We start from the raw sequence: 17,918 nt of genomic DNA, 5'->3' as shown, positions 1-17,918 counted from the left end.
ACCCCACCCTACTATGTGTTACAACTTTAGTGCTCTTAGCTTCAGTTCATTTTTGAGTAAAACGTAAAGAACAACAATCATACAATATTGCCATAAAGATGTTTACAAGTGTTTAGCAAACATTTTTATCTATCTTCTTGTTTGCTTCTATTAGTTTTGCTCTCTAAGGAAAGACAAAAAAATTTTCATTTGCAGCATCCTAAGCCTCAGTCAACTCATATTTTTAGCACTGCCCGATGCTATAATGAGAGGAGTTTCCTTACCCACAGCCTCAAGCTTCCCCTGGATGGTAGATGTCGATTTTACCTATCATCCTCTCCTCTTCCCAGAGGTTAAAGTATTTCAAGCAATCTGTAGCTTCACTCGTGTGAAAACAATAGAGTGACAGCAGGATTGTTTCAGTGGATTTGGTGTGGATAGAATTGGCCTGATTACTAAATCTAGTAAAACCTCAGAGCAGGTTTTATAGCCAAGAAGGATGCTGAGCTTGTAGCTTGCCCCCTCACCTCCACCACACATTCCATAATGCTCTCATGTAACAGGCTCGGTTTTATTTTTATTTTTTCTCATAAGATGGCATTTACAGGTTCCAGGGAGTTAATCCAGATACCTTTGAGTGGCCCATTCTTCACCCTGCTACACCGTCCTCACCTAATTCCAGCCTATCTCCATGTTGCTGGCTCCTCTCTCTCTTACGTCTTTTCTCTCTTCTTAACAATCTCTCCCCAGAACTACCTAAGGAGACCTAATCTGTCTCCTTCTATTATACAAAACAAGTAAACTCCTTTCAGTTTGTAGGGCCAAACACCTATCTGTAGAATACTCATCAAGGTGCTCCAGATAAAACAAAACAAACAAGACGATGCAAGAAAAATAAACAAAAGCCTACTTAACAGAAACTAGAGTGAGAATTTAGTTTCCTACTATAAGAATTTTATTATTTTCATTATATTCTCTTAAAATCTCATGATAATTTAAAATAATTGCAATATTTTAATATTCTCTTGACAATTTTGAATGGAATATGTTAATTTTCCTATTCTAAAGATGTGATAACTGGCCTTGACAGATAAGGTAATTAATTATTGAAGGCTGTACAGACAGGAAGGGGCAGAACAAGAGTTCTAAAGCAGGGCAACCTGGCTCCAGACCCTGTTCTTATCACTGAGCATTATTGCCCCCGGAGTTTGAGTTTGCTTGTCTGTAAAAGGGCATAAAGGTATTGTTCACCAAATATTACTTGCAGTGTTAAATGAAGTAATTCAGGTAAAAGTCATCTGTAAATTATAAAGCTTTATGCAAAAGTGACCACTCTCACCTGCATAATCACCACCAATGTCACCATCACTGCTGCCACCACCACCATCATATTGAGATGGTTCAGGTTTGCTTACATAGAACATTCCTGAAACAAATATTTCTACCCAGTAAAAATACCCTGGGCAACCCACCAGCTCCCTCTGTTGGGAGTATCTGGAGAATGAAGAAGAGAAGCACAGGAAGCCTGCTGGCTTAGTGATGCCCTGGAGCATCCCTGTGCAGCATCCCTGTGCAGCATCCCTGTCCTGTGCAGCATCCCTGTCCTGTGCAGCATCCCTGTAGAGCATCCCTATGCAGCATCCCTGTGCCGCATCCCTGTGGAGCATCCCTATGCAGCATCCCTATGCAGCACCCCTGTGCAGCATCCCTGTGGAGCATCCCTATGCAGCATCCCTATGCAGCATCCCTGTGGAGCATCCCTATGCAGCATCCCTGTGCAGCATCCCTGTGCAGCATCCCTGTAGAGCATCCCTGTAGAGCATCCCTATGCAGCATCCCTGTGCAGCATCCCTGAGCATCCCTGTGAGTCCACAGGAGAGTATAGGACTCAGACACCAGGAATTATGAATTCTAGTCAGTTTTCAAAATTCCAGTGAGCTGACTTCCTGATGACTCTCACAGACGGCAGCCATCACATTAAGTGGAAACTTGAACTGCAATCCCTAATTTTCTTTTCTTTTTCACGAAAAGTTAGCATAATGGGAACTGATAAGAGAGCCAAATCACTGAAATATGAAAATCACAGAATTAGCATTTAACCAGATTCCTCAGCTGAGCCTATCATGAAAAAAAGCTTGTTTTAATCACATCAAGTCGCTGCTTCCTGACTGTGGAGTTTCTTATGAGCAAACATACCCCTTATTCTTATGGGCAAAATAGCTGGACCAAAGAATTAGATTAGTGAAGCGAAGAGCCTTTGAAGATCTCCAGGAAGGACTTCTCTGACATTTTCAAGTCGTCACCCCATGAAACAAACTTCAGTGCTAAATCCTTTGGAATTAATCAATCTAGCGATTGTCTCCTTCATGTTTCCTCTTCTCAGGCTCAAAATTTTGCTCTGATTAGATATTAGTTTTGTGTAAGGGCTGGGGCAGTTTGCATGACCACTGGCCTTTCTCCCAGATAACTTCACGAAAGATAAAGCCCAGTGGCTTTGTAAGATCAGTTTAAGTCAAGTGAATTATATCCATGGTCCTTATCTTCAAAGGCTGCTGTCACTGTGTGTTTGGCTTTGCTGCTCTGGAGTCCAGAGGTAATCTGTCAGAAGTTAGTCTGTCCTATTTTAATGGTTATTTCATTTTAACCCTCAGTTGTGCGTGTGTAGATACATTTTCATTTAAAATATCCCTATTACACTGATTAGCTGTTCCCCACCCCCACCCCGTTTGTTGACTGCTAAGTAGTTTTTGAATCATGCAAATTCTCTTGGTCTCATTAAACATTACTTGTTTACTCTGATCTGAGGAAGGGAAGCTTGGATAGTCACGATCCTGAAAGCTTTGAGTAGTCTTTATAAAATATTAGTTTGGCAGAACTGAAGGAGCAATTTCAGTGTGCAAGTCAGAGGCTCACAGAGTAAAGGCCCTGCTGTGATTAACACATGTCAGGGCAGGTCAGAACCGAGCAAGGTGGCAGAGCTCTCTTCTCTCCTTCCATCACACCGTGCTGCAGACATCCCAGATCCTCGCTCATCAACAGGCTCAGGGATGCCACTCAAAAATTCTGGATGTGCTCTGATTGCAACTAGCTTTATTTTATTCAATGATGTGCTGAAAAATTATCCAGGGTTGCTCTGCCATGTTCTTTCCCCCCTTCTTTTCCCTCTAGACTTTGGAATCCAATATTAGTTATAATCATTCTCTGAGGTTTATTTTCAAGTTCTCAGTGTATACCTATGTTTAAATGTATGCATAATCAATCTTCATTGTTCACGGATTCCATATTTGCAAATTTGCCTACTTACCAAAATCTATTTATTATATTCAAAAACATAATAAAACAGAAAGAAATATATATATGGATAGTAAGAAAAAAATAGAAATTTCTTTTTTTAAAAAATATGTCTTTATTGATTTCAGAGAGAGGATGAGAAAGGGAGGGACAGAAAATCAATGATGAGAAAGTCACCGATCGGCTGCCTCCTGCATGCCTCTACTGGGGATCGAGCCTGAAACCCCCAACATGTGCCCTGATGAAATCGAAGGGATCTCCTGAATCTTAAGTCGATGCTCAACCACTGAGCTCAACCACTGAGCCACGCTGGCTGGGCAGGAATTTATGTCTAATGCTCATCTTCCCTTCCTTCTGATGTTTCTGTCTCCTCTAGTATGAAGAACTATGTTTAAATTTGATTAGACCTATTGCCAATATATTATTATTAATTGGATGTGATAATACTGTTTGGGTTGTTTTCATATCAAAAGATGTTATTGTTTAGAAATACAGTTAAAGTGTTTACAGATAAATTATGATGTTTGGAGTTTACTTCAAAATAATACTGAATGGGTTGGGGACAAAATGACTTAATCTGGTTGAGAATGGATGTTAGGGACATGGGGGTCACAGTCTTTTAGGTATATTTTGTACACTTGTGAATTTTTCCATAATTTAAAAATTGTAGTGATAAGGAATAACGTAAAACCGACCATTTTTCTGTGCCAAAACCCATGTTTGGAGCTTTGTATATGGTGGTTCATTCAGCCTCTATAATAATTTTAGGTAGAAAATATATTCTTTATTAATTTATAGCAGAAAAAACTAAATAAAATAATATCCCAAATTAATCAGTGATAGTAACTATCTTTTAAAGATTTATTTTTCATTATTTTAATTTTTCCTTACATATGTAGCTTGCAAGAACAATAAAAAATGTACTTTTAATTTTAAAATTTGTCCTCCCAGCTTTCTAGTGTGTTGCATATACATTTTGAATGTATATATTCAGGGTCCCCTAATCTTTTATGCCTACTTATCAAAAGTCCCAACTCAAACTTCTAGAGTCAATATCTAGAAAAAGTTATGCACAAGATAAAGTTTGTTCAAGAGTTCTAGAACTCAGACTTAGATATAAAAGACATAAAAATGGAGCAATATTTCTTTTTTTTAAAAAAAAAATGCTCAAACAAGGATATGTTTTTTATTGATTTGAGAGAGAGATAAAGAAATATCTATATGAGAGACAAACATTGATCGGTTGCCTCACTTATGTGCCTTGACGGGGGATAGAACCCAAAACCTAGGTGTGTGCCCTGATGGGGAATTGAACCAGCAAACTTTTGGTGTACAGGACTATGCACCATCTAACTGAGCCACCTGACCAGGGCCTAATTTTTCTTTTTGAAATAAGTTTCATCATTATTAAATTTAGAATGATAGTATGTTGGAGTTTGAAGTGATCCTCAATCTGATATTTCAAGAAAATGAATCCCAGAGAAAAACTGTATCTACGAGTAGAGACCAGACCTCTTAATTTCCCCACAAAATCCCTTTCTATTACCTCACATAGATTTATCTATACTGAAAAATAGAGCTCTAGGCAGCTTGGAAGAAATAATAAATACATATTCATAAACACGTACATGAACACAGGCCCACTACACACACAAGCACAGATTAATATAAGACATTTTAAGTTAAATAAAATATTTAAATGAACTAAAATGTTCCTACCTTAAACTCAGAATAGGCATAGGTCAGCTGAAGATAATTTTATCTAAATCTGTTTACAAATCCATAATTAAATCCATGCACACTGGCAGCTACATAAAATATCACCCTGTGGTGTTATTCTTGGTTAAGGATTAATTAGATTAAAAGCTTCTAAAATGAATTCATTGAGATAAGAAATGATAATTTGGGAGTCTATAAAATAGAATACGTCTTACCATATTGCTTTTCTAAGGAAATTTTTAATTATCTCTCTTTAGCCAAATGTAAAAGTATCTTTTCAGCTTAAAATATCTAGTGAGGGAAGAAAAAACAACAACTCTATTGAGATAAAACATCTACCTAATACAGAAAAATATTCTACCATACAATTAAAACATTAAATATGAATAACATAAGTTAGAGGCATACCATCACAGATGCTGTGAATCAATGTAATACCCTTGTCTATTTTTCGAAAACTTAATTATCATTTCCTAACTTAGATGCATATTTCTGTTCAGGGGAAAAAAATAAAACCAAAACCAAAGTAATGACAAAAACAAAAATACCTCAAAAACCATGCCTCCTTGCAATAAAATAAACTGCTTTTTAAAATTCTAGTGAGACAGTGTTAGCCAGTCATAAATTCCATTGTACTTCAGCCGTTAGAGTTTGCATTTACGGTCTGTGCTTCAGTTATAAGAACTTCAAAAATAGGGCAAAGATAAGGAAAGCCTACAGTATGGTACTGGCATAGTAATAAAACTCAACTGAAAGTTAAAAATAAAATTATATTTAGAGGTTTAATACATGATAAAAGCAACATTTTAAATAAATCAGGAAAGAATGGAATGTCAATATATGGAAATATGAAAATATTTTTTAAATTGAGTCAAATTTCACATCACTTATAATAAATTTCTGTTAAAATGTATATGTGAAAAAATACAGTTCCCCAATACTATAGAGTATATAGAAATTGTATTTTATAATATTGTGCGTGAGGTCAGCTGTAAAGATCATACCAAGGGAAGAGATAAACAATAAAGGAAAATATTGATTTATCTGACAGGTTTTTCCCATTCAAAATTTCTATAAGTAAAACAAACTCAAATAATAATTTTTTATCATGCATAATAATCAATTTTTTATGTAAATAACAGATGAAAAGTTTCTAAGCTCCATAGAAAATCTTGATATTCCCATAGAAATATGGGTAAAGATGTGGAGCAGCAATTTTTTTTTTAAAGTTTATTTATTGATTTTAGAGAGAGAGGAAGGGAGGGAGAAAGAAAAACATCAATTTGTTTCATTTACTTCAGCATTCATTGGTTGATTCTTGTATGAGCCCTGACCAAGGATTGAACCCACAACCTTGGCATATCAGGATGACACTCTAACCCACTTAGTTACCCAGCCAGGGCTATTGGAACAGAAATTTAAAAATGAAGGATTATTTTATTACTAGGCAATAAACAAGGCATCAATTTGATAAATAATGAAAAAGCATACCTTAAAACAATTCAATGTTATTCATCTATAAAATTGCAAAGATAAAAAGGAAATCTAGAATGTTAAAGGAATTGTCTCCTATTAAACATTCTCATACATAGCTAATGAAAATTCTAATTGATCTACCCTGTCTAGAGATAATGTTGTCAAAGTTATGAAAAACAACATATAGCTATTTCATTCTAAGAATTTTTTATCAAGAAAAGAATCAAAATTATAATAGGCAGAAAAAATGCTAACCTACTTCTAGTATCCTTACTTTGGGTCTTAGCACTTTTCATACATTGACTCATTTAATAATTTTCATTATTAAATGAGGTAAATTCTATTATTATCACTTGATTACCACTGTTTTACAGATAATGAAATGAAGACAGAGAGAATCTAAGAAGCCAGATCTTGGTTTGCTTTTCCCTGTCCTCTCATTTCTTTCTGTTTCTAGCTTCTCACTCCTACATGTATATTTGTGTTTGGTTTTTTTCCTAGATGGTGGTGCTCTGGAGCCAGCTAATACCAACTTGTGAGAGTCAGTCATTTTTTAGGAAAAAATGTGTGAGCCATTATCTAACATTGAGTTGTATAGATGTAAAACTAAATATGGTGGCCCTGGCCTGTGTGGCTCAGTTGGTTGAGTGTCCTCCCGCTCACCAAGAGGTCACTAGTGCGATTCCTGGTCAGGACACATGCCCAGGTTTCCAGCTCCATCCCCAGTAGGGGGCATGCAGGAGGCAGCAGATCAATGTTGCTCTCTCAACAATGTTTCTCTCTCTCCCTTCTTCTCTCTCTAAATAGTAATAATAATAACAGCAATAATAATAATTTAATTTAATTTAATTTAATATGATGATAAGTACTCAAAACTCATCAATTAATAACAATGTACTCTTAACTATGCTGTGGAGGTTATTTACATCTATTGTATCTGTATAGTGAAAATAGTATATAATGGTGTATCACTGCAAATTTTTTTCCTAATTCTAAGTTCAGTAATGGTAACTTGAAAATCAGTGTGGTGGGAATATTTTCACCAAAGACATTAACAAAGTCTACAAATCAGGGTGAGGTTTTTTTGTTTGTTTTTTTGTTTTGTTTTGTTTTTTTGCTGATTGTGTAGATTTAAGAAAGACTTAAAGAAAATGTCAATAAAGCAGATTAAATTTAAAATGGTATCGTGCCTGTAACCCTCACCTTCATGAAGAGCACAAATAAATGGAGGAAATATGTTTCTAGTATTTGAAATTATTAAGTCAGAAAAGAAGTTCCTCACTCTTACTAATAAATAATTGAATTTCCCACATAGGTCTTAATTATTCATGTTTTCATTACTCATCAATATAAACAAAATATCAACTAACAATGATATCAGAAGTATACTCATTTGTTCATTAACACTATAGGTTATCTACATATATGAGTTTGGAAAATGTCAAATAAAGGCGTCTATGAAAATCAATAATTATATACAATTTACAATAAAGCATATTCTATGTTAAACTATTATTTATAAATTGTGTTATACATAACAGTATAACATAATAAACATCTGTATTTCCTCTAATAAAATGACTTTAAATATTTATGAGTATACCACTGCTTAGACCTCACTGAAAATTGTCTTAAATTTCTATTTTCTTTATCTTTTAAATGTATTTATGGGTTTAAATTTAAGTGATTCTTGCAGTAAACACAAAAAATATGGAACAGTACAAGTAAAATTAAAATTATTTATAATATTTCATTATTTGGGATGTTTCCTTTCACACACATATTACCTCAAAGTTAAGATACACTGCAAACAGTGTTTTGAATTCCAATAATAAACCATAGGCAGTTCCCTATGTTATTCAATATTCCTTTAAAACGTATTTTAATGGAAGAGTACTTTTCCATAATATAGATTTACTCATAATTTATTTGACTAATTTAAAATTCATATTGTTAGAAAAATGACCTATGCATTTTAAATGTAAAAAATATGGCAATATTCACTCTTATTAACTGAAGTCATAACCATTCAGGTCAAAGATGTTTGAAAACCATTTATAAAAGCTTGATAGGTGTTCAAAATCGCAATGATTACAACCTAAATTAGACGCTTAACTACTTTGGTATTATTGCAGTATTTTGTACTTTATCTTGTGATTTTTTGCACTTGTGACTCATATTGAGTATTTTCTAACTTAAAACTACCACAGACATTTCATTTTGGCATAATTGTTCATAAATAACAATAAAAGTGAAAATAATGCCCCTACTTTCAGCATGAAAAGCTTCTTCATGATTAGCATGGTTCACCATTTCTGAGTCTCAGAACTTGAGACAGAGTAGCAAGGGCTTCTCCTCCGGACATGAGGTTTTACAAAAGTTTGTGCCACAGCATCACCATAAATCTCACATACCAATTGCTAGATGTGAGAAAAGGAAACATACAGTATAATTAGGGATAAGAGGATCAGCTGAAACAGTAAGAACAAAAACGAAACGTGGGTCACTCCTTTTCACACAGTGGCGACCTCTTGGGCTAAGGTTCAGGATCCAGTTACAGTGTTAGATACCTAGAGTTCCTCAGGTACTTCCCTCTGCCAGCAACACCTGCCTCACCCCCTTCGTTTCCTTGGGAAACCCCTTACTTTTCAAATGTCAAGTAAGCCTCTGCATAGCTTCTTCATAGCCCCCTATTATGTGTTAAATTATCTCCCCCCAAAACATATGCTCCAGTCCAGGCCTGCTATCTGAATGTGACGTCATTTGGAAATAGTCTTTGAGCATGTGATCAAGTTGAGATGAAGCCATATTGATTAGAATGGGCCTTAATCCAATGACTAGTGTCCATCCAAAAAGAATGAAAATTGGACACAGACAGACGCACAGAGAGATCACTACATGCTGATACGGGAAAATTCAGGGGTGATGCATGTACAGCCAACAAATACCAAGGACTACTGGCAACTACCAGATGCTAGAAAGAGCCAAGAAATGATCCCCTTAGAACCTTTAGAGAGAGGATGGCTTTGCCTACACCTTGATTTCAAGATCCTAGCCTCCAGAGCTATGAGACAATACATTTCTGTTGTTTTAAGTCACCCAGTTTGGGGTACTTGGATAAGGCAGCCCTAAGAAACCAATGTACCTGGGAAAATTTCCTTCCTCATTCATTCATTCATTCAACAAATTTTACTAAATGCTGACTATAGGACAGACAGTATATTTGCTTGCTTTCATCTCTTCTAGTAATCAATATAACTCTTCAGGAGGGGAACTTTATCATTATGTTCTCTATAGTCAACACAATTATATACAGAGAGGAGTTTGCTAATAAATAATTGTTGATTAAATGATTAAATGCCACTCTCCATTTTCCATAGTAAGCTTGTTTTTATGGTTGCTTTTATCGCCTAGTGAAGACTGATATTCAAAGAGAATTGAGGGCTGAGAAAAAAGGGAACAGCCCTTTAATGATAATCAGGAATCTATCTAAAGCGAAGAAACAACAGAATATATGCATTTTAAACAAACAGAGCTTAGATTTTTTGCTGTTGCTGTTCTCATCAACTATGCAAATAAAATGCCATTTCTCTTTGATTGTCTGAATGTTCTTTAGTCATTAACATAAAAACAGCCAAATGGACTTTCACAGAACTTGAAGGATATGCTTGGGAAGGCCTGAGAAACAGAGTAGCACAGCTGATAAGCTGAAGTCAGAATGCCTGACTCGGAATTTATCTGACTCACTCTTTAGGTACAACCTTACGGGAGCATTTAATCTCTCAAGGCCTGTGGTTCCCCACCTACAAAAACGGATTAATAAGTATACATTACAGATGAAGCACATGTGAGTATTCAAAGAGATGCTGTATTTTTTTTCATCCTCACCTGAGGATATTTTTTCCACTGCTTTTTCAAAGAGAGTGGAAGGGAGAGAAACATCGAGGTGAAAGCAACACATGGAGTGGTTGCCTCCCCCTTGTGCCCCAACTGGGCCAAGCCTGCAACCGAGGTACGTGACCTTGGCCAGAATTGAACCCTGGACTCTTCAGTCTCCTGGCCGATGCTCTAACCACTAAGCCAAACCCGCTAGGGCAAGATGCTGTGTGTGTGTGTGTGTGTGTGTGTGTGTGTATATCTATCTATCTATCTATCTATCTATCTATCTATATATATATATATATATATATATATATTTATTGATTTCAAAGAGAGAAAGGGGGAGGGAGAGAGAGAGAGAGAGAAACATCAATGATGAGAGAGTCACTGATCGAGCCCGCAACCCGGGCATGTGCCCTAACCGGGAATCGAACCCCGACCTCCTGGATCCTAGGTCGAGGCTCAACCACTGAGCCACGCCCGGCCAGGAGATGCTGTATTTTTAATAGTGACTTAGATATAGTAAATGTTCAATGAAAGTTAATTTATTTCTACTGTATTACTTTTATTACTAATATGATTTCTATAACAGTTATGGTTATGAAATCTTGGTACAAATCCATAGGAAATTCTTAGCTCAGTAGGATAAAATATAAAAAGATCTTCTATAGAAGAGATCACACATTTATTAATATATGCTAGGCATATGCCATTTTCAAAAATAAGAACCAAAAGAAAGATTGTTTTTGCCTTTACAAAGCATCTTGGTCACTGTTCAAAGGCTGCTTTAATTTTAAGTCTCTAGTAGCACTGAGGCACATCAGGGCAGTAAGGGGTTGTCATGTGGATACACAGATGAATCAGAAAGGATTGCCTATACAGGGAGATAGAGATACAGTTGCAGGATCCACTCACTTCAGAAGGACTTTCCACACAAAAACAACAACACAAAAAAACAAAACAAAACAAAAATCAACTATTATAACTCCTTAGCTAAGCAGGTAAGGCTATGTTCTCACTTCTGCTTATTGGCCTATATGGAATGATATCTCCCCCACTATATTTCATATTTATTCTGCCTTCTCTATGTTACCTTTTTCTCTTTTGCTGTTTTCTTTGGATGGATTCTGTTTATAAAATTTCACTTTTTCTCTCTTGGTTGGAAAACTATACATTGTATTCTTTTCTTTGAGGTTAGCTTTTATATTTTAATAGGCATATTTAAATTTTAAAATTGTTAGCTGCAGCATGTCTTGGAAAACTTTAAGAATGTTACAATGCTTCAATTTAATTATTACTATCTCCCATTTTAGATATTCCTCATTTCCTATATGTTTAATCTTTTTACCACCCAATGAAATAAGCATTTTTTAAATTATTTTATATAGTATATTTCAATGAACTTACTTATCTACTTTCTTTGCTTAACATTTCTACCTGTATCTCATATCTTTTTCTGGGATTATTCATTCAGAATATATTAATCAAATTGCATTAAAAAATACACCTTTTAGAAATGTATTTATGGAAATGCTATAGGCAGAAATGCTATGTTTTTGTTTGTTAAAAATTACTGTTATTTTACTCTAATTCCTGGATAACAGTTTAGCTCATGCAGGTTTTTCCCTCGGAGCACTTGGAAGATCCCACTTGCTTATTCTAGCTTTTATTGTCGTCAATGAGAAGTCAATGCTTATCATTTTATCCTAAGTAATCTGACTTTTCTCTTGATTACTTTTAAGATATTTTATTTGTTTGGTGTATCACAGGGTCCCTACAAAGTGCCCTGTTGTGCATTTCCATTTATTCTGCTTGTGATTGACTGGGCTTCCTAAAAGTCAGAATTCTTATTTTAATCAATTTTGAAAAGTGTCTACCATTATTAGTTTATTATGACCTCTTGCCTATTCTCTCTCGTCTCCACTTCTGGAACTGCAAAAAATACATGTCAGACCATTTTCTTCTGTTCTTTGTGTCTCTTAACCATTCCTTCTTAGTTTCTATACATTTGTTCTCTGTGCTGTGTTCTGCATAATTCTTTTCAACCTACTATAATTCTTAATTATCATTTTAGCTTTTTCTATTTTGCCATTGTACCCATTCATTCAATCTGGGGACTTCTGTTTGTTGTTTATGCTGACTCTTGATCATAGTTTTCTCCCCCCCTTGTGTGCTTTGTAGTTGGGATCCTGAGTTTATATTCAAATCTGTGTTGCATTTGTAATAAATAAATAAATAAATAAATAAATTTGTAGAAACAATAAGATACAATTATTTCCCTCTAGATAAATTATGCTTTTTTAAATTGCCCTCATATGCTTCCAATCTGCACAACTCTATTTGACTTCCCAAATTATAATACAGAGGCTTCAAAATTACTCTAAATTTGAACCTTAAATTTGAACCAGATCACAATTTTTGAAGGGAATTATTTTTTTCCCCCATTCAGAACCCAGGCTATGATATAAACAAAATATTTCTTTAATTTCCCTTTGATGATTTTACAAATACTTATCCACTTGACCAATATGTTAGACTGTTATAAAAATTAACTTATATAATAATTAAAAATCTTGGTAATACTAATAGCAGTTGCAGTAACAGCAGCAATAATTGTTATGGGCATTGTTTATGATTAAATCAGAAGATTGGGTAATTTTTATTCTTTGTATAATTAAATACAAAGCCTGGCATATATTAAATATTCAGCAGGTTTATTTGTTTGTTTTGTGTGGGTTTTTGTTAAAACAATGAAAAAATACACGTATAAATCTTTAAATGTACTTGTTTTTAAAATATTTCTAGCTGCAGAACTGGTTTTCCTGTGTGTATGTGTTTTTTAATTGTTCATTTAATAACCCCACCCTCTCCGTGCTCCGAAAGGTGTAAAAGCATGTTTTTTTTGCTCCTGGTAGAGGACAATGTAGTATTGTTTACCACATTACCTGGTGCTTTATCATTCACTAGGAGGCAAAAGGGAGACAATTACATCTGGCAGACAAAGCCCCTGAATTGAAGGGACCTGTGAAGTGATGGGGTGCCAAATATTTACATTTTACCTGGGAGAGAACTATATGAATCAGAACCTTCTTTTAACTTAATTAGAGAATCCTTTTTAGAAGAAATGCATGAAGTTGCAGTAGGGTTATTTATTTTCCATAACTCCTTTCCCACCAATTACCAACTTGCCTCTAAACACAATAGACTAACTTGATGCCGATTAAACTCTTGGGTTATATTTGTGAATATGTCTATTCTCAATTGCGAATAAGAATTCTGAAGCCATATGTTTACATTTGTTTGGAGTATAATACTTGTCTTCATAGTGTAGTTGTCATTTTTATAACTGGACTTTTTTTTTGGCTCACTGAATTTACTTAATTTTTATATTAAAAGCATTATGATCACGATCCTTGCAATATTTATTACATGCCTTCTAGGTAAGTTTCACACTTATTATCTTGGTTTCTCTTTTTTAAAATAAACAAACAAAAAACATTAAAAAAAACCCACAACCCACAGGCCACAAATGGCATTGCCTGTGCTAAAAGCTCATGATACCAAACCCAGATTTAATATCTGATCCAACTGCAGTTTCAACCTCTCCCAAGAACATAAACCTAACCAACCAGTAAGAAGTTTTCTGGTTAGTTACATGTAAGTTATTCTGTCACAAGGACCCTCAACATCCCCCATAGAAAAAGAGGTAATCCGCATCATAAAAAAACCCTCCCATTTTTTCCCCCAAAGGACAGATAGTCCTAGCCCCTGAAATAATCATTTTGTTATTGTTGTTGATAGAAATGTGTCTATAAAAATGTGCCATTTTGTACAACCCCTAGGAGCGCCCTTCTAGTTGCTGCCCAATTCATGAACTGCTTAATAAAACTAATAAGATCTTCAAATTTACAAAGATGAATTTTGTTTCCTAAACAATCCTCACAGTACTCCAAAGTCAGCATTACTACTACTTTTCTTTTATATATATGTGTGTGTGTGTGTGTGTGTATATATATATATATATATATATATATATATATATATATATATATAAAATGCCCAGGATATGTGTATATATATATAAATATATATATATGCTTTTGAATCCAAAGAATATAGATAAACAGCCCAAAGACTCCTAACTACTAGCTTAGCATTTGTACTCGAGGTAGCTTTCATTTCGAAACTCTCGTGCTTCTGAAAACAAATTCATCAAATGAAAAACCCTGAAACTCATGGACAGCAAACAGTTCTTAAAGGAAAAGGTATGAAAGTTGATGCAATATATTTTTATTAAAATGGATTTCCCTGGACTGGATGATACAACTGTGTAACTCTGGCAGAGAGTACGGGAGTCTAGAACAGACTTTCATGTTTCACAGGAAGTGTTAACAATGAGCCCCAAAGATTTTTAAAAAATCTTTCCTAAAAGATTTTAAACTTTACTTCTCTCCTAGTGCAATACTTTTTATGAGTTAGTCATTATCTTTTAATGCCACTATGTTTAAATGCATACCAATGAGCTGGATGAATGTAGTCGCATTTGGCATAATGTTTTCCTCAACTGCTTGTTCCTGTTTATCACTCTAGACAAGGAAATGTTCTTAACCCACGCCAAGTTTAGCAGGCAGGTTCAAATCTGTTCCTGCCTTTCTTCCTTGGTGTCTGTCCCTTATTTCCACTGTAACATATCCTTTACCATGAGTTTAAAATTAACTTGCTCTCTTCTCCCTGAGTCAATCATATATGAATTCACCATAGGCAGCCTTCCCACCCTAGCAGGGCTTGACTTTTAGTGGATGGGTACTAGGTATCTGGTGCATAGAATCAAGTTCCCTTGCAGAGTGAGCCCTGGGGCTTCCTATTTTTAGGCTAGTAATTCTTTAAATATGTCGTCACTGAATAAGTAATTGGAGAGTACAAACTACTTGAAATTGACCTCACATTAAATATTGATGGGTTTCGGTTAACCTGTTCTAAATTGATAGAGACTGACTTGATGAGCTACCTCTAACACCACCCCCATCTGTTTTTAATGCTGTTATTAATTTCTATTTTGAAAACACAGTTCTGAGCCCAAATACTTACCTGCTCTCAAACCTCTCGTGGTTCCTATGACTGAGAGAACCAGATGCTTAAAGCCTGCTCTATCATCCCCAAACCTCTCAGGCAAGTGAGGGCCCTGAGATTCTGTATAGGAAAATAGAGGGTGTGAAACTTTTAAACAAGTCATCAAGATATGAGCCTATGCATTCGATTTCCCCTCACATCTACACATAACTTATAAAATAATGGTAGAAACACAGAAATTGTGCTGATTCTAAATATTTCATTTATCTTTCCCATATCTATTACCACTTCCAGGTCTTAATTCAGAAACTCACTATATCTCATTTGGGCTATTTCAGAGCCATACTAACTCACTTATCTTAATCTTACTGCTCTCACACCTGTCCATCTCTCGCTTTATAGCTAGTGAGTTCCTGTTAGCAGAAAAACTGATCATGTTCTTCCCCTCCATATCCTTACTGTTAGTCTAAGACCTGCAGGTACTCTGTCTCCAGCACCTTGCACTGCCCCTCCTTCACTCTCAGGCTCCAGCTATGACGAATCCCATTAGGCTACCTCACTGTTCCTTCATTTGTGTAGAATCATGCCTTCTGCTTGTTCATCAGGAAAACTCCTGTTTATTGTTCAAAGTCCTGCTCTGATCATTACCCTGTCTTTAGAGTTTGCATTATTGCCTTCAGTTAGGATTGAATTAGCTATCCCGTCTTTTGTACTATTTCTGTACCTTTGAGTGTAAATTTCCCTTTGCTCATATCACACAGTAAGTCATGGAATTAGGATTATTAGTAATTATTAGTCTAATTTTATCATCTTATAACTCTTCAAGGCAAGGAAAATCAAAAGAATTTTTTGAGCATTGCCATATACCAAAAATTTTATGGGGAGAAAGCATAACTAGACAGACAAAACTCCTGCCCTTCTTGACATGATAGACTAGTGACTATTACTCATTTTTGTTATTCTGAGACAGACAAAGCACAAGATATATTTGTTAAATGAGCAAATGGGTAAATAATCTAATTAAATAAAAGGAAATAATATCAGCCATAAAGAAAATTCAATCTTATTTTTAGAAACTAATTAAATTATTTTTTAATGTATTTGACCACTATTTTCTGAAGCTGTGAATAGCAAAGATGTCAATGTCATCCTCAAGCCAAACTACTAAAGGAGAGATAATCACCCATCTGAAGACTGTAATGAGCTCTTAGATATGAAAGGCAGACTGGCAGGCATGCTTCAATCTTACCAATCCTACATGGAGCTCTGCAGAGGTGAGTTCACATAATTCTACAGACTCTATTATAGCAGTGTCTAGACTTGCCTTCAATAGCTCCAATAATAGCAAATCCCTCACATCCCATCACAAGTTGTTCCATTGACAATTGTAAGTTTTTTTTAGCGACTGAGAAAAATACTGTATGTGTATATAGAATTTCAACAGCAACTTGCTGTTTCACTTACATTGATAAAATTAAGACTATTCTTTTTTTTTTTTTTTTTTAAATGTGGGTCTCTAATATTCTAAATGACAAGGAAAGAAAGTTTTTATTTTGTTTCTGATAGAATAACAAGACTGTGGAGGTAATAGAGTTCATATAATCCAAATTTATTGACTTATAGGTAGGTATTAAAGGACAGGGAAGGAAACAACTTATCCAAGGTGAGCTGGCTGTGTAGGGATAAGTCACAACTAGAACCTACATCTCTCCAATCTCCTCAATCCCCTCCCTATTGCATATTGTACCATCTCCTCTGTGAGCTTTGTCTGGCCAAGATTTTATCTAGCTCTTTTTTATCTAAGTTCTTTTTTTTTTTTTTTGTATCTTTTACAAAAGAGATATATAGCCTCCATATTAAATATATATATATATATATATTATTTTGTAATTGGTTTTGTGACAAAATAGAGTACAATAGTGTTAATGCATTCACCACATTCCCCTGCCCCCTGCCCCATTTCCCCTCCAGCATGACCAGGCGCACTGTAACCACCAGTGTACTTTCCCACTAGCCTGGGAACAGTTTTTCTCTTTCTGCTTGGTTCCAGAAGACTTTGTGATGTTGATTTACACTATGGGTTTAGAAGAACAGATTCTGAAAAGCAGAGAAAGAAAAAATATATTAAGAACATACAATTACACTAATCTATAAGAATCCAGAGAGAGTGGAGGGACAGAGACTATGAGAGAAGAGGGACTTTGGCAATCAAAGGTGAGGACAGAGGGAGGTCAAGTGATGCTCCAGATGGTGCTGAGTGCAAGAGTTTTTAAAAGGAGGAGACACCTGGGGTTATGGCTTACACCCCCTTTATAATATAATAAAGAGTGAAATTTTGTTATTGCTGATGTTATTATTATTAGACCTGTTAAAACTGTTTTAATAAATGTAGCCTTGTAACAAAACTTGTGGCTTAATTTGGACTAAACAACTTAAAATTCTTGTACAAGTAGGTTTTGATTCATTTAAGAGTATGAGGTTCTAGATCAGCATTTGTCATACTA

The 17,918-nt window shown here is 35.1% G+C and overlaps 1 long non-coding RNA gene across 1 annotated transcript in view; it reads right to left on the bottom strand.

Annotated features, from left to right (window-relative positions):
- LOC107534142 (uncharacterized) overlaps window positions 1-17,918 on the bottom strand; it is a 737,970-nt gene that overhangs the window by 190,375 nt on the left and 529,677 nt on the right. The window lies entirely within an intron of this gene.

The sequence above is a fragment of the Miniopterus natalensis genome, chromosome 11 (genome assembly GCF_054644295.1).
Source record: "Miniopterus natalensis isolate mMinNat1 chromosome 11, mMinNat1.hap1, whole genome shotgun sequence".
NCBI classification, from domain to species: domain Eukaryota; kingdom Metazoa; phylum Chordata; class Mammalia; order Chiroptera; family Miniopteridae; genus Miniopterus; species Miniopterus natalensis.
Note: the sequence above shows the minus strand (reverse complement) of the source record. Positions and strands in the feature narration are given on the sequence as shown.